Source organism: Pristiophorus japonicus, chromosome 4, assembly GCF_044704955.1.
Source record: "Pristiophorus japonicus isolate sPriJap1 chromosome 4, sPriJap1.hap1, whole genome shotgun sequence".
NCBI classification, from domain to species: Eukaryota; Metazoa; Chordata; class Chondrichthyes; family Pristiophoridae; genus Pristiophorus; species Pristiophorus japonicus.
This window is the reverse complement of record NC_091980.1, coordinates 76,283,089-76,304,798: the sequence shown is the minus strand read 5'-3', so window position 1 is coordinate 76,304,798 and position 21,710 is coordinate 76,283,089. Positions and strand designations below refer to the sequence as shown.

General features: G+C 43.5%; 1 protein-coding gene across 15 annotated transcripts in view; it reads right to left on the bottom strand.

Annotated features, from left to right (window-relative positions):
* The window catches only part of LOC139262968 (histone-lysine N-methyltransferase, H3 lysine-36 specific-like), a 281,574-nt gene that overhangs the window by 163,841 nt on the left and 96,023 nt on the right, over positions 1–21,710 (bottom strand). The gene's annotated exons all lie outside the window — the stretch shown is intronic.

The following is a 21,710-nucleotide window of genomic DNA, read 5'->3' as shown; positions in this document are numbered from 1 at the left end:
TCTAGGAAAAAAACTTAGCAGTACTACAAAACCTGTTGCGTATCATTTACAAATATGGAAATACTTTACTAGAATTCATTTATACAATGTCCGTAATTAGGAACAATACTTTCAGCAATGCACTTAAAATATTATTTCCCTTCAAATAAAGAGAAATCACTAAATCCATTCACTTCCTGCCGGCTGCGAGAGGGTCTAGCAAGTGAAAAAAAAACATTCATTTGAAATAAGCAATGGTTCTGTCAGCTAACAATTAGTTTTTAATAATTCATTAGAAAAAGGTGTAGTGCCAGAGGACTGGCGGATAGCTAATGTAATAACTATATTTAAGAAGGGGGATAGAACATGTCCAGGGAATTATAGACCAGTCAGCTTAACATCGGTGGTAGGAAAAATAATAGAATCCCTACTAAAGAAGAAACTAGAAGAACATCTAGAAACCAAAAATATAATAATGGATTTTAAAAGGGAAATGTACCCAATAATAGATGAACAAGGTCAGAGAATGCGGAGTTAGGGGCAAGTAGCAGAATGGATAGCTAGTTGGCTTCAAGACAGAAAGCAGAGAGTAGGGGTAAGGAGAGCTATGCACAGTGGCAGAAGGTGGGTAGTGGTGTTCGACAAGGATCAGTTTAGGACCACTGTTGTTCACAATTTATATTAACAATTTAGACTTAGGAATCAAAAACACAATTTCCAATTTTGCGGATGACACCAAATTGGGGGCGATAGTCAATACTGAGAAGGACTGCAGCAAGTTACAGGAGGACATTAATAAACTTGCAGAATGGGCATATAATTGGCAAATGGAAGTTTAACACAGATAAATGTGAGGTATTATATTTTGGTAGGAAGAACAGGGAGGTCACTTATTACTTGGAGGTTGCGAGTCTAGGTGGGGTAGAGGGACAAAAGGATCACAGAGTACAAATACACTAAAAGTTGTGACATAGGTGAGCAAGGCCATAATAAAAGCAAACCAAGCAGTAGGGTTTATTTCTAGAGGTATAGAATTGAAAAGTAGGGAAGTATGCTGAACCTGTATCGAACCTTGGTTAGAGCACACTTGAAATACTGTGTACAGTTCTGGTTGCCATATTATAAAAAGGATATAAAAGCACTGGAGAGGGTGCAGAGAAGACTTACAAGAATTATACCAGAAATGAAAGGTGAGGATGAACAGCCTCTTGAAAAAAGGCTGAAGGGTGACCTAATAGAGAGGTCTTTAACATTATGAAAGGTTTTGATAAGAGTGGATACAGAGAGAATGTTTCCACTTGTGGGGAAGAGCATAACTAGAGATAATATAAGATAATCACCAAGAAATCCAATAGAGAAATCAAAAGAAACTTCTTTACCCAAAGAGTGGTGAGAATGTGGAACTCGCTACCGCAGGGAGTGGTTGAAGCGAACAGCATAGATGCATTGAAGAGGAGGCTCGACAAACATATGAGGGAGAAGGGAATAGAGGGTTATGCTGATAGCTTTAGATGAGGAAAGACAGGAGAAGGCTCAAGTGGAGCTTAAACGCTGGCAATGGACTGGTTGGGCCAAATGACCTGTTTCTGTGCCGTATATTCCATGCAATTCTTCTTCATCTCATTGTATGGCCACAGATTGGCATCCTGGATTCCAATCCCAGAGCCATCAGTGCTGGTGAAGTCTTGGGAGTTAATACATTCTTTAATTAATAGTAGATCTAGAATCTATGCTCCTCTAGTGAAACTGAAGGATATCCTTATTAGGCGGGAAATTGTGTTAGGGAAATTGATGGGATTGAAGGCTGATAAATCCCCGGGGCCTGATAGTCTGCATCCCAGAGTGCTCAAGGAAGTGGCTCTAGAAATAGTGGATGCATTGGTGATCATTTTCCAACAGTCTATCGACTCTGGATCAGTTCCCATGGACTGGAGGGTAGCTAATGTAACACCATTTTTTTTAAAAAAGGAGGGAGAGAGAAAACGGGTAATTATAGACCGGTTAGCTTGACATCAGTAGTGGGGAAAATGTTGGAATCGATCATGAAGGACGAAATAGCAGTGCATTTGGAAAGCGGTGACAGGATCGGATCAAGTCAACATGCTTTTATGAAAGGGAAATCATGCTTGACGAATCTTCTGGAATTTTTTGAGGATGTAACTAGCAGAGTGGACAAAGGAGAACCAGTGGATGTGATGTATTTGGACTTTCAGAAGGCTTTTGACAAGGTCCCACACAAGAGATTGTTGTGCAAAATCAAAGCACATGATATTGGGGGTAATATACTGACATGGATAGGGAACTGGTTGGCAGACAGGAAGCAGAGAGTCGGGATAAACGGGTCCTTTTCAGAATGGCAGGCAGTGACTAGTGGAGTGCCGCAGGGCTCAGTGCTCGGACCCCAGCTCTTTACAATATACATTAACGATTTGGATGAAGGAATACAGTGTAATATCTCCAAGTTTGCAGATGACACTAAACTGGGTGGCGGTGTGAGCTGTGAGGAGGACACTAAGAGGCTGCAGGGTGACTTGGACAGGTTAGGTGAGTGGGCAAATTCATGGTAGATGCATTATATTGTGGATAAATGTGAGGTTATCCATTTTGGGGGCAAAAACACGAAGGTAGAATATTATCTGAATGGCGGCAGACTAGGAAAAGGGGAGGTGCAACGAGACCTGGGTGTCATGGTTCATCGGTCACTGAAAGTGGACACGCAGGTACAGCAGGCGGTAAAGAAGGCAAATGGGTATGTTGGCCTTCATAGCTAGGGGATTTGAGTATAGGAGCAGGGAGGTCTTACTGCAATTGTACAGGGCCTTAGTGAGGCCTCACCTGGAATATTGTGTTCAGTTTTGGTCTGCTAGTCTGAGGAAGGACATTCTTGCTATTGAGGGAGTGCAGCAAAGGTTCACCAGACTGATTCCAGGGATGGCTGGGCTGATGATGAGGAGAGACTGGATCAACTGGGCCTTTATTCACTGGAGTTTAGAAGGATGAGAGGGGATCTCATAGAAACATATAAGATTCTGATGGGACTGGACAGGTTAGATGCGGGAAGAATGTTCCCGATGTTGGGGAAGTCCAGAACCAGGGGACATAGTCTTAGGATAAGGGGTAGGTCATTTAGGACTAAGATGAGGAGAAACTTCTTCACTCAGACAGTTGTTAACCTGTGGAATCCGCAGAGAGTTGTTGATGCCAGTTCACTGGATATATTCAAGAGGGAGTTAGATATGGCTCTTACGGTTAAGGGGATCAAGGGGTATGGAGAGAAAGCAGGAAAGGGGTACTGAAGGAATGATCAGCCATGATCTTATTGAATGGCGGTGCAGGCTCAAAGGGCCGAATGGCCTACTCCTGCACCTATTTTTCTATGTTTCTATGTTTCACTCAAGGACTACATGGATAAGTCAGTAGAGTTTCTGCGTCCGAGACTATGGTATGGTGTGCCTCCAATTGCTGAGACAAGTAAATTTAACAATTAAATCATCCCCTATCCATTCACCTTTAAAATGTAACTTTTTCACATTAAGAATTGTTAACTTATAGGGGCCGAAATTCACCGTCCCGGAAGGGACAGTTACTGCGGAGTTTGGGCGGTCGACCGAAAAAAATCGATCGGCCTCCATAGTCGGGTACTTTTCCCTCCCCAAGTCATATTCATCTCGGGGAGGATTTCAGCGGTGTTTTACTTCCGCTGGAAACGGCGCGGTGAAGCCGCAGTCAAGGACGGTTTTCAGCGGTGAGCTCTGCAGGCCACTGGAAAGGGACTAGCACAATGAAATTCATCGAGGAAAAGGTAGGACTTTTCACGGTAGTGCCCCTGTGAGGTTTTTGATGCGGTGCTCAAATGCGACACCGCTGGGGCCCTTTGATAGGCAACAAGTTTTATTGCTTATTATTGTTTTTATTTCATTTTTCAGCATGCATCCGCAGGATTTATCTTTTGATATAGTTTTATTAATTATTAATGTTTTTATTTCATTTTCCATGGTCCACAGTATTTATCTCTTGATAGTTTTATTAATTGTTTTGGCTCAATTAAACCTGCTGAGTGTTGCTCAGAGGTTTGCACATACTCCTGTACTTTTGTACAACTTTTAGGTCTGACTCTTTAGTGGGCTGCAGAGACCTGCTTGGCAGGGTTCACCCTGAGGATAGTTGGGAGGGCAACACCTGGTACACCTGGTCAGAAGCAGGGCAGCATGCAGGCGAAGGCGCACCGTCAGCACCGTGCAGAGAGGCAGCAGCCATGATTCGTTCATTCTGTGCTAGACCCAGTGTGCCCACCGTCTTCACTGGCCTGAATCAGGATTGCGGTTGGCTGCTTGGGGACAAGGGATATCCCCTTTGGCTGCTCAGTCCTCTGCGGAACCCCAGGGCAGCACCAGAGCATGCATACAATGACACTCATTGCGCCACCAGGTGCATCATCGAGCAGTGCAAAGGCATCCTTAAGCAGAGATTCCGGTGCCTGGACCATTCTCGTGGCACCTTGCAGTACTCTTCTCAATGGGTCTCCATAATCGTCGTGGTTGCTGCATGCTGCATGCTGCATGCTGCATAACCTGGCCATCATGAGGGGACAGCCACTGGAGGTCGAGCCAGCAGTACCACCTGAGGAGGAGGAGGCGCTGGAAGAGAAGGAAGATCCCCGTCATCCCAGAGCTAGGAGGCGTCGACCCATCGCCATCCTGGAAGGGCCGGGTGCAGACTGGCCAGCACCCTCCTGGGAGGGTGTGTCCTTACATATATGGAGGTGCCCGACACTTCCCCTGCAATCTCCCTCCATACATTATATACTGCCCATCTACCAGGTCTCCCCACGTCAGGAAACAGTATTCTTCTTCTGTCCTCCACACCGCCCCTCAGTGTCTCCAGCTCCATATCAGTGAACCTGTTGGCTCTCCTTGCACCTCTTACACCAGCCATCATTCCAACCACCTTCTTTCCCCGTCAGGGCCTTGCTGCAAGCCCTGGCCTTTTTGCTGGCTCATTAGAAACCCTTATCTGCATGCTGAATTTTTCAGTGGTGATAATGCTCAAATTAAGACAGCCACACCGCTGAAAAATCCACTTTGGAAGGGTTCATTAGTGCTGGAACCCATTTGTTCACTTTTGGAGCTGAATATGATGCGGCCCATCCACGAAAAAATGTTGCCGCTAGTGACCACAAAAAGGTGGAGGAGCACCGTTCCAGCAGTACTGAATTTTGGACCCACAGAATAGTCTACAACCCAGTGGAATAAATGTGGGCATGGTAGAAACATTAAAAAGAGAACTAGACAGACACCCGATTCATCTGGAAGTAGAGAGTTGTGGGTTTAGATTTGATAGGAGGAAACAGATGATAAATGAATTACCTCCATACGGTCTAGCTCATCCTCTGAATGAGATAAAATTTCCACAAGCAAGTGGAAATTATCATCCAAAAAAGGAGAAACCATTGGAGAGTAGGTACATAATACTGAGGCAAATACACGTACCAAAAAAATTGAGCAACTCTCACAGGGATCTGTGTATGTGAACATTGAGCTACATTCAAAGAATAAAGACGGTTACAACAAAAGCAACTAATTAACATTTTCCTATTCCTCAACTGTCACATAAATTTGAATTATTCTGAAATAAAACAAAGGTGGATAAAATTACAACTTCATTTTGATTCTAACTTAGCAAACACATTCATCAAAGCACTTATCATTCTCAGTTGTCTGATCGAGCCTGTAATGCTTGGTAAAAGGCTACATTTTTGGGTAAATTTGTAGGTTATGATGTCCAGAAGGGAGTCGTGCTCAAAGGGAAAGCGTCAATGTTAGGACCAAAAGACAGTAGCACCAATTCTCTGCCATCCACTCCCTTTGAGCACAGCTCCCTGCTCGAAGCACAGGATTAATGAATTTAATCTTTTCTTTCATAATTTTCTATCACCTTTACATATTGGATCATATTGTGGTCACAGCATAAGGAAAATGAGTTTCAACTTCATCCAGTGGTTTATGTCCGGCTAAATGGCTCCACTTCTCACCACTGCTAATTTTGGTGCTGTACAAAGTCATCATTACCCAGTGATGAAATACTGTTTAGTGGGGGGCACTAAAACAACTTTCTTGTTCTTATGGTCAGCACTGTCTAAAACTCTGTGGACCAATGGATTTATTTAAGGATGCCAAAATCCAACGTCAACAACACAGAGAATTACCAGTGCAGAAATGTTATACATCAAGGCCTAAGCTTTTTGCCTCACCAACACAGTGGTATATTTCTGTCCACCCCTCAAGATGCTTCCCTGAGCCTAGAGGTATTTCCAGCCCAGGTTATCTTCTTACAGGAAGCAGGCCCCACAGCCTCCACAGGGGTTTGCCACAGCAGGATGCTCATAAGCTTGCTCCACAAATGTTTCCATTTAGTGACAAAGCTACGCTGAGACTGTCTGCACAAACCACTTTTATCCCAAGGCTTCCTCCACCACTCTTTAAATGCCGAATAGGTGGCTTCTGCAACCAGCCATCAAAGTGTGCTTTTTTTAATTCATTCTTGGGATGCTGGTATTGCTGGCAAGGCTGGCAATTACTGCCCATCCCTATTTACCTTGAGAAGATGGTGGTGGGCCTTCTTCTTGAACTAATGTTTTCAGTTTGATAGATGCAGTGGCATGCTAAGGAACTTCAGAGGGTAGCTAAGAGTCAACCACATTGGTGTGGTACTGGAGTCACAGAGGACAAGTTGGATAAGGTTAGCAGGTTTCCTTCCCTATAGAACATTGATGAACCTGTCGGATTTTTAAGACATCAACATGGTCACTTTTTACTGATACCAGCTTTTTATTTCTAAATTTTTTAAACTAAATTCAAATTCAAATTGCTATGATGTATTTTAAACTCTCAGTCTCTAGATTATTAGTCCAGGCCCCTGGATTACTAGTCCAGTAGCATAACGACTATACAGCTGTATTACCATAGCCGGAATCAGTGGGAAACATGAAAGAGGTTATATTTCTATCATTGGCATGTTTTTAACATTCACTCACCCATATAGGGACATAAATAGTTTCTCCTGACAGCCTGGCCCCTGAAAAATGGTAGATAGGTTAAGGGACAACGGAACAGATCCTCAAGAAACTTTCCACCTCCAGTGCCCCTGATCGACGCAAAATAAAAATTGCCCAGGCAGAAGAGGTAGCAATTCTAACCCCACCTCTATTCCTTAAGAACTGCCTCCTTGTGCTATGCAAGGAGCTCATGGATGTCTTTGTCACTAAGATTGAGACCATCCGATCAGCTGCCTCTGCCACTTCCCTCCCTTTCCCTAGTTCACCCGACCAAACTTCAAAGTTTCCTGCCTGTCTTGGCCCTGAACTCAGATCCTTCTCTAGTTTATCTCCTATCTCCCCTCATGCCCTCTCAGAGCTCATCTTGACCATGCTCCAACAACAACAACTTGTATTTACATAGCGCCTTTAACAAAGTAAAATATCCCAAGGTGCTTCAAAGGGCTATTATAAGACAACAAACTTGACACCGAGCCGCGTAAGGAGAAATTAGGGTAAATGACCAAAAGCTTATTCAAAGACGCAGATTTTAAGGATGAGAGAGGTGGAGAGGTTTAGGCAGGGAATTCCAGAGCTTAGGGTCTAGGCAACAGAAGGCACAGCCACCAATGGTTGAGCGATTATAATCAGGGATGCTCAAGGAGGACAGAATTAGAGGAGCGCAGACATCTCGGGGGTTGTAGGGCTGGAGAAGATTACAGAGATAGGGAGGGGCGAGGCCACGGAGGGATTTGAAAACAGGGAGGAGAATTTTGAAATTGAGGCGTTGCTTAACCGGGGGCCAATGTAGGTCAGCAAGCACAGGGAGTTTGGGTGAACGGGACTAGATGCGAGTTAGGACATGGGCAGCCGAACTTTGGATGACCTCAAGTTTACGCAGGGTAGAACCTGGGAGGCCAGCCAGGAGTGCATTGGAATAGTCACGTCTAGAGGTAACAAAGGCATGGATAAGGGTTTCAGCAGCGGATAAGCTGAGGCAAGTGTGGAGACGGGCGATGTTGTGGAGGTGGAAATAGGCGGTCTTAGTTATGCCACAGATGTGTGGTCGGAAGTTCATTTCAGAGTCAAATACGACACCAAGGTTGAGAAGTAGTGATATGGTCGAACGAGGTGTCGTCAGCTCACACGTGAAAACTGATGCTGTGTTTTCGGATGATATCGCCAAGGGGCAGCATGCAGATGAGAAATAGATGGAGGTCAAGGATAGATCCTTGGAGGACACCAGAGGTAACAATGTGGGAGCAGAATGAGAAGCCATTGCAGGTGATTCTCTGGCTACAATTAGATAGATAAGAATGGAACCAGGCGAGTGCAGTCCCATCCAGCTGGATGATGGTGGAGAGGCATTGGAGAAGGGTAGAGTGGTCAACTGTGTCAAAGGCTGCATACAAGTCAAGAAGGACGAGGAGGATTCGTTTACCTTTGTCACAGTCACAAAGGACATAACTTGTGACTTTGATGAGAGCTGTTTCGGTACTGTGGTAGGAGCGGAAACCTGATTGGAGGGAGTCAAGCATGGAGTTGCGGGAAAGATGGGCACGGATTTGGGAGGCGGCAATACGTTCAAGGGCTTTGGAAAGGAAAGGGAGGTTGGAGATGGGGCGGTAGTTTGCAAGGACGGCGGGATCAAGGATTGTTTTTTTGAGGAGAGGTGTGATGACAGCAGATTTAAGGGAGAGGAGATAGTACCTGAGAAGTGGGAACTATTAACAATGTCAGCTAACATGGGAGCCAGAAAAGGAAGTTGGGTGGTCAGCAGTTTGATGGAAATAGGGTCGAGGGAGCAGGAAGTGGGTCCCATGGACAAGATGAGCGTGGGGAGGTCATGAAGGGAGATCGGAGAGAAACTGGAGAAAGATGTGAGTTCAGGGCTAGGGCAAGGAGGAACGAACCTTGTGGAAGTTTGGCCCAGTGGGCTAGGGGAAGAAAGGGAAGTTGCTGAGGCAGCTGAATGAATGGTCTCAATCTTAGAGGCAAAGAAGTTCATTAGTTTCTCACACTTATTGTCGGAGGTGAGGGTGGCGAAGACAGGAAAGAGGGGTTTAAGGTCAGCAGCGGAGAACAGAAGCCAGGGTTTATCTTTGCATTCCTGAATGATTCTGGAATAATGAGCAATTTTGGCAGATGAGAGCAGGACCCGATCCAGCAGTGAATGGCTAAACCATTTGTCCGTCATATCCATTCAAGTCTGCGTCCCTTGGACTTAAGGGAGCGAAGATGAGGGCCTTACCAGGAGGAACGGTCAGGGTGAGAGAGAGAGTAGTTGTGAGGGTGTGGTTAAGCAGATCGGTAGCTGCAGAAATATCGTAGCGAATGGAGGGCAAAAGACTAGACAGTTGGGATTTCGTTAAGTGCAGTTGTGAGAGTTGGGGAAGTCCCATCCACCCTTCGTTCAATGACCTACATTGGCTTCCGGTTAAGTAACACCTCAATTTTAAAAAGCTCATCCTTGTTTTCAAATTCCTCCATGGCCTTGTCCCTCCCTATCTCTAATATCCTGCAGCCCTACAACCCTCCGAGATATGTGCATGTCAAATTCTGGCCTCTTGAGCATCTCCAATTTTAATCGCTCCACCATTGGCAGCTGTGCCTTCAGCTCAGGAATTCCCTCCCTAAACCTCTCTGCCTCTTTACCTCTCTTTCCTTCTTTAAGATGCTCCTTTAAACCTACCTCTGATCAAGCTGTCCTAATATCTCCTCATGTAGCTCGGTGTCAAATTTTATTTGATAATGCTCCTGTGAAGCACCTTGGGACATTTTACTACGTTAAAGGTGCTATATAAATACAAGCTGTTGTTGTGTTGAAGTTCAAATAGAGAACTAGCCATCAGATGCTGAATCAGTCATTATGTTGCAGGAAATCTGACTGGTGCATTTGTATCCAAGTACCATTTCTCCATTTTTTTCCAGCACCACTAATGACTATCAAGCCCAAATTAGTGAGACATCTATCTTCAATACAACTGACTATAGTTACCCCTATTTTTGAACAACCTATACAAGGTAATACATTTCATTACCCATTTCACCACTTGCTGCCTAGTAATAGGTTCATCTCAGGTTAGGTTACTGGACTTGTGAATATCTTTAGTTCAATCAGAAAGTTAATGACTAACAAAATTCAGAAATCATTTTAGGCACAAACTTCAGACATTGTCTTTCAACAATCCTATCTGGGTACCAAACACAAATAGATGAATCAATCACCACAACAAAAAGTTAATTTACTCTACATGCGGAGATGAGAGCACAATGTTAGACACGAACTTGTGGAGGTGATTGTTTAGGTCACAATTTGCAATGCTGTGTGGATGAAAGGTTTTAACTTCTATACATTTCACAATCTTGGATACAATCCAGTGTTTCCCAAGCGAGATTGTTCATAGGACGGTTATAGCCATCACATGGACAGCTGACAACTAAGGATCAATTGGTCAGCAGTAATACCAGACAGACAGGGCCTGTTATCACAATTAAAGGATCAGATATTACAAGACTGTCCTTAGAACCTTCATTTGATTCTAAAGATGGATAGTCTTTCCTCTGAACATAATGGCAGGTGATTTATTAATATCCAAAACATCCTTCACTTTGAAAGAAATCAAAATGGAACCACAAACAGCAAAATGGCAACAGAGCAAATATTACAGAGGAAGACCATAGCCTAGATATCACACTCCAAACAGCTGGAAGAATCACAAACAGCTGGAAGAATCATATTTGCATTGATAGGCAAACCTGTCTATGCAGCTTTCACAAATAAGGAGGAATAGTAATTCAAACTCTTTCGGAAAAAGCATTTATAGTATGAAGTAGACTTTTCCTCTTTTCCACATTAAGAACAAAGGAGTAGGATTAGGTCATTTAAATGAGATTCAATGAGATCATGGCTGATCTGTGTCCCAACTCCATATACCCATTTTTGCCCCTTATCCCGTAATATCTTTGGTTAACAAAAATCTATCAATCTCGGATTTAAAATTAACCACTGATCCAGCATCAATTGTCATTTGTAGAAGAGTTTTCCAAACTTCTAACACCCTTTGTGTAGAAGTGGTTCCTAATTTCACTCCTGAAAGGTCTGGCTCTTATTTTTAGACTATGCCCCCCGCCCCCAGTCCTGGAATCCCCAACCAGTGGAAACAGTTTCTCTCTATCTACCCTATCTGTTCCCCTTAATATTTTGAAAACTTCGATCAAATCATCCCTTAACCTTCTAAATTGCAGGAAATACAACCCTTGTTTGTAATCTCTCCTCGTAAGTTAACCCCTGGAGTCCAGGTTTCATTCTGGTAAACCTGCATTGCACTCCCGTCCAAGGCCAATATATCCTTCCTAAGGTGTGGTGTCCAGAACTGCTCATAGTACACCAGGTGTAATCTAACCAGGGCGTTGTATAGCCCCAGCATAACTTTTACCCCCTTGCATTCTAGTTGTAAAAGCCAGCATTCCATTATCCTTTTTGATTATTTTCTGTACTTGTTCATGACATTTTAATCATCTGTGTTCCTGAACCTCCAAGTCTTTTGGACCACCACTATTTTTAGCTTTTCACCAATTAGAAAGTACTCTGCTCTATCCTTTTTAGGTCCAAAGTGAATGACTTCACATTTGTCAACATTGAAATCTATTTGACACAGTTTTGCCCATACACTTAATCTATCAATATCTCTTTGTAATTTTATACTTTCATCTACACTGCCTACAATGCCACCTATCTTTGTGGGATCGGCAAATTTGGATATGTGCCGTTCTATCCCACCATCTAAGTCATTAATAAATGGTGAATAGTTGAGACCCCAACACTGATCTCTGCGGGACGCCACTAGTCACATCCTGCCAATTAGATTACCCGCCCATTATCCCTACTCTCTGTCTCCTGCCGCTCAGCCAATTTCCTAACCAGGTCAATAATTTGCTTTCAATTCCAAATGCTTCAACCTTAGTTAACAGTCTCTTATGGAGGGATTATCAAATGCCTTCTGGAACTCCATATAAATAATAGACAGTCCCCTGTCCACTACTTTAGTCACCTATTCAAAAAATTCAATGACCTACCTTTTACAAATCCATGCTGACTCTCTCTGATCAGCTGAAAATTTTCAAGGTGTTCTGTCACCCTATCCTTAATTATAGACTCTAGCAATTTTCCGACAACAGATATTAGGCTAACTGGTCTGTAATTCCCTGGTTTCCCTCTCTCACCATTCTTAAATAGCGGAGTGACATGCGCAATTTTCCAATTTAAAGGAACTGTTCCTGAATCGAGAGAACTTTGGAAGATTATAGTTAGGGCATCTGTAATGTGCTCACGTACTTCCTTTAAACCCTTTGCACATTCTTTCATAGAAACAGATATGCTAACATAGAAACATATTCTAACACGGTGATAAATGGACCACAGGTAAATGTCATTTTAGATTAATAAACTCATCTTGTTTGGGATTTTTAGTAAACAGAACTTTATACAGTCCATTCAGAAGCATCCTTTGATTAAATGTGCAGTAATTATTTCGCACGTCCTAAGCAGGATAATATTTGCAAGCACATTTGCACTCACATTTTCAATGGGAGAAACAATGGGCTCAAGTTTCCACATGATTTGCGCCTGATTTTTAGGAGCAACTGGTGGAGAATGGACTATCTTAGAAATCGCAATTCTCCACATTTTTTTTTCTGCAGTTCTAGTCAGGTAGAACAGTTCCACTTTGGAACAGAATTTTTTCTTCAAAAGGGGGCGTGTCCAGCCACTGACGCCTGATTTGAAAGTTTCCACAGTGAAAACGTACTCCAAACTAACTTGGAATGGAGCAAGTGAAGATTTTTGTAGAACTGAAAAAACCTGTTCTACACATTAAAAAAATCAGGCGCAGGTTACAAATTAGGCGTCCAGAACGAGGTGGGGGGGGGGAAGGGAAGTCATTAAATTCTACAATAAATCCTTATTTATACTTATACAAATATTATACAAATAAATCCAACCTGAATAAAAATTTATAAGCAAAGAAAAGATTAAATAAACCATATTCCTACCTGTGTGAAAGTGCTTCAAGCCAGGGAGAATGCTGCAGCAAGCCTCACAAAACGAGGCAGCCGTTCCCGAACGCGGGGGGGGGGAAGCCGTTCCAGACGGCCGGCCGGCGGGAGGGAGGGAGCCGTTCCAGACGGCGGGCGGGTGGGGGAGGAGAGAGAAGCCGTTCCAGACGGCGGGAGGGAGGGAGGGAACCGACCGAAAGCAGGGGGAGGGGGGGGGGGGGGGGGGGAAGAAAGCCATTCCAGACGGCGGGCGGGTGGGGGAGGAGAGAAGCCGTTCCAGACGGCGGGAGGGAGGGAGGGAACCGACCGAAAGCAGGGGGAGGGGGGGGGGGGGAAGAAAGCCATTCCAGACGGCGGGCGGGTGGGGGAGGAGAGAGAAGCCGTTCCAGACGGCGGGAGGGAGGGAGGGAACCGACCAAACGCGGGGGGGAAAGCCGTTCCAGACGGCCGGCGGGCGGGAGGGAACCAACCGACCGAACGCAGGGGAGGAAGCCGTTCCAGACGGCGAGGAGCCGTTCCAGACGGGTGAGCGGGGGGAAGGGAGTGCGGGCCCGACCGACCGAACGCAGCCGGGGGCGGGGGGGGGAGCCGTTCCAGACGGCGGGAAGGAGGGAAGGAGACAGAAGGCTGCAGGAAGCCTCAGAAATTGAGGAGCCATTTCCCGACGGCAAAAGGGGGAGGTCGTCGGCAAACGGCTGCCTCAACTTTCTGAGGCTTCCTGCAGCCTTCTCAGTGCTGATGTGCTGATGGCAATGTGCTTTTATTAAAAAATGTTCAAAAACTAAACAGCTACAAAGAACTACAAAAATGGCCGAGTGCCAATGTTTCCTTCACACTGCGCGTGCACGAACGCTCCAACGCGCACGCGCAGCATTGCCGGCAGGAAAAAAACTAATTTAAATAGTACCCGCCCCCTCCCACTTACAAAATCGGCGCGAGTGTAGGCTCCGCCCCCCCTGGGCGCCGTGCCAAACAGACAAGGAGCTGCAAGGCGCTCCAGAATCGCGAGTTTTTTTTCCGGCGCCGTTTTAGGCGCGAAAAACGGGCGCCCAGCTCGGAGGGGCGCCCGTTTTTTATCGTGTCGAAACTTGGGCCCAATGTACTGCCACGAGCTATCCTCAGCCAACAAATTAAAGAGATCTCGCCCTAAAAAACAAAAATGCAAATCAACTAAGCTAAACAAAAACTCAATGAAATAACCTAAGATGCATGATTTTAAAAAGTGAATTGGATCTTCGGAATCTTAGGCAGATAACTATTGAAAAATTCAATGCAAATCAGTTCTTATAATCCTTATGGACATAAACTACAGCTCAGTCAACTGCTCAGTGTTTAGCATCTCTATACTTCTGTTCTCATTGCATTTAATAATATTTAACTGCATATATTTTTCCAGACTGCATTATATTTGAATTCCTAAAAGTATATGCGAGAAAATACACTAGATTGCAGCAGCCTAGTAACACTCCACAGTAGTGTACCGAGCACCAAGTAACACTGCTCTGTAAAACAGTAGGATATGATTCTCCATCATAATGTGTCTTACATTCAGCTTCAGAGAAAATGGGGAAATTAAAAGGGCTCATCAACTTGCGGTACTCTTATTCACCTCCTAGCAGTTAATGTAAGCACAGCTTTAACAGAAGCCCAGGAACACCTATTTCACCTCTCCGATGAGGAATGCTACTGCGGTAGAAAAAGTTGTGGATAAAATAACAGGAGAGATCAATTGCAATGGCCACAATTATCACTGATTTAAAAAGATTCCATCATTTAGGCTCAAGTCTCAAATACACATTTATTACTGGCACTTGAATTATCACGGCATAAAATTATGGAGTTGATTATTATGGTAAACAAATGACAAGTTTCAATATATGACAAGAGTTTGAATGTTAAATATAGAAACATTTATTTCACAAATGTGGATTATTGCATTCAGTGAATGACTAAAATAACAAACAATGCAGGTGCAGACAATTTCATTGTTGGATTCACAATCATTTTTTTAAAAAACCTTTATTTTATTACTTTTTGGGAAAATGGTAATAATTAAAAGTGAAGTTTAACTTTATTTAAGGACTCCAAGTGCTATTTATATAATTCTACAAATCTGCACTGTACACTAGCTTGCATTATAATATGCACCACATACAAGTATATATTGGTTATAAAGTATGTACTATGTAGTGCGATATGTACAATGCACTAAATACACCAACAAAGAGGAATTAAATGAAGTAGTGGACTAGACAGGACAGCTGGGATCTGGTTTTGTCCTGCATCAAGCTTGAAAGACTGAAACAAATAACCAATAATAAGGGACATATTCCTGCATTTAGTTTCATGCGTTGACATCCACAATATAACGGTGAAAACCGAGTCCTTTTTTAAAAAATCAACAAGCAATAATCCAGAAGGAATATAATTAGAACATGTGATCTGTTGAACGTTAAGAAAAATTTTTTAAGAACAAGTCATGGTCAGAAGTTTTAAACCGGCTCCATGACAGCTTATTAAAATATTTTATTTCGCACATGCAAGTATCACAATGGCTCTAAATATTAATGCATTACTGAAGAGATATTTACACACGTGTGCAGACATACATGTCTCAGTACATTTAATGTAGATAATTTTTGTGATGGTAACACTCTTTGCTTTTTTAAAAAAATTCCTGGCCTTGCCAACCTGTTCCCTGACCCTGTCCATGCTGCTCTGAATCAAATGTAAATGTATCTCCCCATAACCACTAATGCTCCACAAGTGACATGGCTAAGATTAAGAAATTAGAAGAGTGGAGAAAATTCAGACATAAACCCTTTCTTTTTAAAAAAGATATACAAGTTGCTTGCTACAGAAAATGAGATGCATATATAATTTCTCTTCAATTGTTTAAAATGTATTGATAGTTGTTAGCTTGGAATATAGTCGTCACCTTTGCTCAGTGTTCTCACTTCTGAGTTACAAGGTTGTGAGTACAAGCCCCACCCCAGAAACGTCAGCACATAATCCAGGCTGGCACAGAGGGAGTGCTGCACCGTTGAAGATACCAGGTGAGACGTTAAACCGACACCTCATCTGCCCTCTTAGGTGGACGTAAAAGATCCCATGGCACCAGGAAAAGGGGAGTTTTCCCCAGTGTCCTGGCCACTATCAATCCCTCAATCAACATCCCTAAAATAGTTTATCTGGTTTTTGCTATTTTTGGAACCTTGCTGTGTGCAAATTCTCTACCAAGTTTCCCTACATTACAATAGTGACTACACTTCAAAATTACTTAATTGGCTGTGAAGCACTTTGGACAGCCTAAGGATGCAAAAGGTGCTATATAAATGCAAGTCTTTCTTTTTCTTTTGGACAGACCACTTGGCTGCGACTTAGGCATTGGATCAGGACACAATGAAGGCACATGTCAATTCTGCAAAGTCCTTCTCACTGCCATCTGGGGACTGGTGTCAAAGTTAGGAGAGCTATCCCACAGACAAGTTAAGCTTCAGCCTAACATAGTCATACTCTCAGAATCAGATTCTTCCATCACCATCCCTGGGTATGCCTTGCCCCTCTGACAGGACAGACCCACCAGAGGTGGGGACACCGTGCTGTACAGTTCGGTGGGAGTGGCCCTTATGTCCTCAACAATGATTCCAGACCACGTGAAGTCTCAGGAGAAACATGGGCAAAGAAATTTCCTGCTGATTACTACTTACTGCTCTCTTTCAGCTGATGAACCAGTACTCCTCCACTTGAAGGAAGTATTGAGGGTAGCAAAAGCACAAAATGTATTCTGGGTGGGGGATTTCAATGTCCATTACTAAGGGTGGTTCAGTAGCACCAACAGTGTTGGAGCTGGCTTGAGTCCGGAAGGACATAGTCCCAGACTGATAGCGGCAAGGTGGGGAGAAAACTAACACAAGGCAAACTCCTACTTTGCCTCATTCCCAAAATGTTCCTTTCATAAATGCTTCTCCGCAATAGCATTGGTAGGAGTGACCACCGCACAGTCCTCATATTCACTGAATACTGAGGACATCTCCATCACGTTGTGTCCCACTACCACCATGTGTGAGACATATTAAAAACAGATCCAACAGCTCAAAAATAAGCATTCATTGGCAGCAGTAAAACTGTACATGATCACAATCTGTAATCTCATAGCCTGGCATATCCCTCACTCCTCCATCACCATCAAGCCAGGGGACCAATCTTGCTTCAATCAGGAATGTTGAGAGCAACATCAGGCATACCTGAAAATGAAATGCCAACCTGATGAAGTTACAACACAGGACTACATGCATGCTAAACAGTGAAAGCAGCATGCTATATATCTGCGAAGAAATCTCAGAACCAATGGATCAGGGCAAAGCTCTGCAGCCCTACCACATTCAGTCAATTAAACAACTAACAGGTTGAGGAGGCTCCTTGAACATTCCCATCCTCACAGCATGAGTGCAAAAGACAAAGGTGAAACGTTTGTAACCATCTTCAGCCAGAAGTGCCGTGTGGACAATCCTTCTCAATCTCCTCCTGAGTTCTCCACCATCACAGATGTCAGTTTCAGCCAATTTGATTCAGTCCACATGGCATTAAGAAACAGTTGAGTGCACTGGACATAGCAAAGACTACGGCCCCGATAACATCTCAGCTTTGGTACTGAGATCTGTTGCACTCCTAGCCAAGATGTTCCAATACTGCTACAAAGCTGCCATATATCTGACAATGTGGAAAATTGCCCAGATATGGCCCGTCCACAAAAAACATGACAAATCCCACCTGGCGAATTACCCCCACCATCAGCAACATGATTGAAGGAGCCCGTCAACGGCATTATTAAGCAGCAGGGACTCACCAATAACCTGCTCACTGATGCTCGGTTTTGGCTCCACTAGGACAATGCAGTTGAAAAACTAATTACAGTCTTAATCCAAACATGGACAAAGGAATTGAATTACAGAAGTGAGATGAGATTTACTGCCCTCGACATCAAGGCAGCATTCGACTTAATATGGCATCAAGGAGCCTTAGTAAAACTGAAGCCAATGAGGATCAAGTGGAAAACTCTCCAGTGGCTAGAGTTATACCGAGCACAAAACAAGATGGTTGCAATCGTTGGGAGGCTAATCATCTCAGCCCCAGGACATCATTGCAGGAGTTCCTCAGGGTAGCATCCTAGGCCCAACTATCTTAGGCTGATTCAACAATAACTTTGCCTCCATGATAAGGTCAGAAGTAGGGTTATTCGCTGATGACTGCATAGTATTAGTCCCATTCACAATTCCTCAGAAAATGAAGCAGAGCATGTGCAGCAAGACCTTAATAACATTCAGGCTTGGGGAGAGAGGAGAGGTGGGGAGGTCACCACTGACAAGAAACACAACTGGACTAGTTACATAAATGCTGTTGCTACTAGATCAGATCAGAGGCTGGGTAATTCAGTAACATGTGGCTCACTCACTGGATCCCCAAAGCCTCTCCAGCATCTATCTACAAGACACAAGTCAGAAATGTGATAGAATACTCGGCAATTGCTCAGATGTGTGTAAATTCCTCTCCAAATCACACACCATCCTGTCTTGGAAATACATTGCCATTCCTTCATCATCACTGCTTCAAAATCCTGGAACTCCCTCCCTAACAGCACTATGGGAGTACCTTAACCTCATGGACTGCAGTGGTTCAAGAAAGCGGCTCACCACCACATTCTCAAGGGCAATAAATACTGGCCTTGCCAACGACACACACATCCCATGAATTAATTTTTTAAAAAGCATGCAACAATACTCAAGAAGTTTAACAGGGTGAAGCAGTCTGCTTAATTGGCACCTCATCCACTAGTCTAAACTTCCACCTCCTCTACTGTACTGTGGTTGCATTGTATACAATCTACAAGACGCTCTACAGCAAGTCGCCAAGGCTTCTTCGGCAGAGCCTCCCAAACCCGTGACCAACACCTAGGACAAAGGCAGAAGGTGCATGGGAACATCACCCCCCCACGTTCTCCTCTGGGCACACGCCAGCCGGACTTCGACATATATAGCCTTTCCTTAATTGTAGCTGGATCAAAATCCTGGAACACCTTACCCAACAGCATAGTGTGAACATCTTTACCACGTTCGAGCATTTAAGACAAGCTTTCTCTGCTCTTTATGTCATTTCCTGTTGTAGCTCAGTTTTCAGAGCACATTCTAGTCTAGGAATGCTACCGACACTAAAGAAAGAGGTTCTATAAAAGAAGGCATCTACTAATTATGTTCTGAATTTGCTTCAAGTCACATATACCCTTGATTCTACCCAAGAGGACAGGAAGGCACTCTCCGTAGCCCCAGTTGGTGAAGAATTGATGAAACTGCAAGCTTGACATTGAACTCTTGTTCTTCTAAAGTGAGGAAGTAGTGAAGAACAAATGTTAGTGGAGGATAGGATGAAACCCAAGTATGTGGTTCAAGGATCTTTACAATATACTTGGTGAGCTACTTTTTAATGGCACCATGTAAAATTAGCACAAAAACTTAATTTTACATTCATATATACACGCAAACATACATACTCACAAACAGACACGCGCACCCACTCCTAAATAAAAATAAACATTTCCTCTTCCTCACAGCCAAATAAAAACTTCATTGAGTATGGATCACACGAGTCCACATCTACAAGGCAAAAAAATATACAATGTACAAGATCACCTGATGATAAAGCATACCATCAAGGATGACTGCGAAGGAATGGTAAGCAATACCAAATAACTTCACTTCCAATATTTAGTATCCATCCATCAAGATTAGCTTGCCCACATAATAACAATGACTCTACTTCAAAGTAATTCATGGGATGTAATTTAAACACTTTTATTTATTTGTTCTCAGGATATGAGCGATGTCAGCAAGGCACATTTATTGCCCACCCTGGCCTTCTCCTTGTATTGCTGCAGTCCTTGTGATGGTGGTGCCCCCATGCAGGGAATTTTAGGATTCTGACCGTGATGATGATGAACAGAGATATATGCCCATGTTGGAATGGTGTGTGACTTTGAGGCGAACTTGAAAATGATGGTGTCTCCCCAACATTTCTGTGCTTGTCCTTCTTGATGGTGCACTGGAGGAAGGTGCTATCGAAGTCAGTTGTGGGGAAGCTATCAGAATTTGTCATTAGGGATAGAATGACTGAGCACTTGATAAATTTATGAGCTGATCAGAGAAAGCCAACATGGTTTTGTTACTGCTAAGTCATATTTGACGAATCTAGTTGACATTTTTGAGGATGTCACTGATAAAGTAGGTGAGAGAGTGTCTATGAATGTTATTTATATGGACTTCCAGAAGGCATTTGATAAGGTGTCGTACAAGAGATTATTAGCAAAAATGAGAATGCATGAAATAGGATGTGGCCTTTTGACTTGGGAAATTGCTTGAGAGATAGGAGATAGAGTGTAACGGGAAGTACTCGTGATAGTGAGATGTGACAAGTGGTATTCCCCATGGACCTGTTCTGGGGCCTCAAACTTTTCACCATATTAATGACTTGCATGAAGGAATAGAGTGTTGTATATCTAAATTTGCAGAGGCCATCTAGGTAGGAGGAGCAGAAAGTAGTGCAGATGGGAGCAGGAAGTTACACAAGGACTTATAAGTGAGTTGGCAAAACTATGCCAAATGGAGTTCAATGTGTGCAAGTGTGAGGTCATTCACTTTGGACCCAAGAAAGATGAATTGGAGTATTTTCTAAATGGTGAGGAATGGCAGAGGAGTAGGGAGCTTTGGAAGTCCAAGGACACAAATCATCAATCAACAGGTACAAAAAGGAATGTTAGCCTTTATCACAAGGGGACTGGAATACAAAGGGTAGGAAGTTATGCATCAATTGTATAGAGCCTTGATCAGACCCCATCTGGAATACTGTGCTCAATTTTGGTCAAGATAGTTCAGGAAGGATATGTTGATCTTGGAGGAGGTGCAGCACAGATTCACCAGAAGGGCTTAGTGGGCTAAATTGAGGCCAGGTTACATAAATCATCCTCTATTTATTCCCCCGAGTTAAAAAGATTGAGGTGTGATCTGATTGAGGTGTTTAAAATGTAAAAAATTTGATGTGACAGATCCTTTGGTGGAGGAAATCAAGAACAATAGAGCATAATCTTAAAATGAGAGCTAGGCCATTCAGGAACAAAATCAGGAAACAGTTTACCCCACACAAAGGGTACTGGAAATTTAGAAATCTCTCCCCCAAAAGGCTGTGGATGTTAAGAAAATTGGAACAAAGGCAGGAAAATGGATTGAGGTGCAAATCAACCATGATCTAACTGAATGGCCTGTTCCTGATTTTACTATGAAGTGAGCTTGGTGAGTTGCTGCAGTGGACCCTGTAGACAGTACATATTGCAGCCAAAGTGTGCTTTGGCTAATCGTCGCAGAGGTGGAGTCCAGTGGCAGAGGCACTGATCAAGCGAATTGCCTTGTTTTAGATGGTAAGAAGCTTCTCAATGTTGTTGCAGCTGTACTGATCCAGGGGAATAGCAAGTACCCGATCACAATCCCAACTTGAGCCTTGAAAATGATGGAGAGGCAGTGAAGGGTCAGCTAGTGTGCCATTCATCGCAAAGTACCCAGCCTCTGCCCTGCTCTAGTAGCCAGAAAGAACAGCA